This window comes from Pelophylax lessonae (genome assembly GCF_965119305.1).
Source record: "Pelophylax lessonae genome assembly, chromosome: 1".
Classification (NCBI taxonomy): Eukaryota; Metazoa; Chordata; class Amphibia; order Anura; family Ranidae; genus Pelophylax; species Pelophylax lessonae.
Window position 1 is genome coordinate 23,528,759 of NC_138768.1, and position 2,284 is coordinate 23,531,042.

The window sequence follows — 2,284 nt, forward strand, 5'->3', positions numbered from 1 at the left end:
GCAAGTCCCGGAAGTTGAGACGGAGTGCGGGCGAGGAAGGGGCGCAGGTGATTTATCAAGGGATGGGTATAAGACTTGGTTCGAGTCACCGCATAGGATAGTTGTACCCTTCTTATGGTGTTCAACAATTTGAAGGAAGTGGGAGAGGAAGGAGGTGGGGTTGGTGTTGGGTGCATAATAAGAAGCCAGAGTGACTTCCTTGTCCAGTAGGGTGCCAACAAGGATCAGGTACCTACCTTCAGGATCCGCAATCGACGTGTGTAGTGTAAACGGAGTTGTCCGATGGAACGCTATCAACACCCCCCTCTTGACAGTCGCTGAAGCTGTGTAAAACTGAGGAAAAGAGGAGGTTAGAAAGCGAGGAGTTTGTGGGGGAAATGCCTTACAGCGTTTCTGAGGTGAGTTGAGGCCCTGTACATTTAGGGTTAGGATGTTCAAGGTGGCCATTGGGTCAGCAGGAGAAAGCAGCTAAACTGAGATGGCGATAGCATGGAGGACAGGACCCCCCGGCGAACAAGGGAAGGGGGAGGGAAGGGTGAAGGAAAGTGGAGGGTGGGAAGATGCAAGGAGGAGAGAGAGGAGGACCACATTGACAACACTGTAGTTAGAAATATACGTAAGAGCGTGGTGAAAAAGGACAGTCCGTCCATGCAGAGGGTGATCCACTGCATGGAGGGAAACAAGTCACCTCCGGAAGACTCCTAGAGGAGTGTTCCAAAGGTGGGTGGAGGCGGCAGTGACAACCGGGAAGGAGACACGACCGCCTATAAAGTAGCTTTAGGCAAGATTTACGGTGGTGACCAGGGGAGATATTATAAATAAACGTTTATAGAGGTAAGGCAAATAAAAGAACATGGAAAGTCAAATACACAGGTTCAAAAAAGTTCAAGTTCAAACCGTATGGGTGTCCGGCTCACCCAATACGGGTTCTAGTGAATAGAAAAAAAAAAAAGGGGGTGCAGTGAAAAAATATACAGGCCTGAGTTGGCTTGCAGCCATGACATCCGGCTGGTATCCGGTAGGTGGTTCTTCAGTCCATGGAATCCGCTGGGGGTGGTTGTGGCGAAACAAGGCGGCTCCTCTTAGGAGTGGTGGAATTCGGGGCGGTCAGCTTCAGTGGGGATCTGGAGGCAGATCGTCGTCGTTGCTGAAGGGGTGTCGGGGTAGATGGAGGGGAGAGCAGGCGGAGATCCTGAAGAAGGCGCTGAAGTTCCTCTGTAGATTTGCAGGTGTGCTTGCGGCCCTGGTGGGTAACACGTAAGGAGAATGGGAAGCCCCAGGAATAGATTATTTGGTGCTGTTGCAGAGTGTGGAGCAGCGGTTTAAATTCCCTGCGCTTCATGATAGTAGCCTTACAAAGATCCGTGAAGAGTTGATAATCATAGCTTTGAAAACGGAGGGTTTCCTTGCGTCTGGCGGCTTGTAGAAGCTGTTCTTTGGTCTTGTAGAAGTGCATTTTGGCGATTATGTCCCTTGGGGGCCCATCAGGTTTGCGGGGGGCCAGGGCCCGATGAATACGGTCCATCTCTAGACGCTCGATGGGGATTGAGGGGGAGAGTTCCTCAAAAAGGGCTGTGACAGTGGACTGCAGATCTACCACAGACTCCGGAATCCCACGGATCCGGATATTGGATCGTCTGGCGCGATTTTCCTGATCTTCCAGTTGAAGCTGCAGGGACTGGTTTTCTTCCCTGAGGGCCTCCAATTCCTCAGAGTGGTTAGTGACACTGACCTCGATCTCGTCTGCCCTGAGCTCAAGGTCAGCAGTGCGTTGGCCCAGGTCCCTGATCTCTCTAGTCAGTTTGTCCGTGATCTGGTCAGATGTGTGCTTCAGGGCCCTCTGGAGGATGCTCTCAAAATGGCGGAGGAGTCCAGATTGCAGGGGGTCAAAGTTTGCCTGCCCCTGGGTGAGCGGGATGTCTGTGTCAGACTCACCTTCATCTGGGTGAGGCTGGGAGAACCGAGGGGCCTTGGAGGAGCTGGTGCTGGCGCGGGAGACTAGCGGCGACGCCATCTTGGAAGAGGCCCGCACCAGAGCGTCTCGGATGTTGCGGCTCTTGAGCTTGGATTTTGCCCCCCCGGATACCATGGTGAGGGTGGGGGCAGTGTGGGCTGTGTGGGGAGCCTTGTCGGGCGGAGTGCAGGGCGGCTGGTCACCGGTTCGGGCGGCGGCGTGTGTCGTTCCGGAGCGGAGCTCAGGCAGACATGTCCGTCTCGCTCAGTCAAATTTTTTTCTAGTTGTCACTAGAGACACTTTGTGAAGAGTTTTGGCCAACGGGCCAAG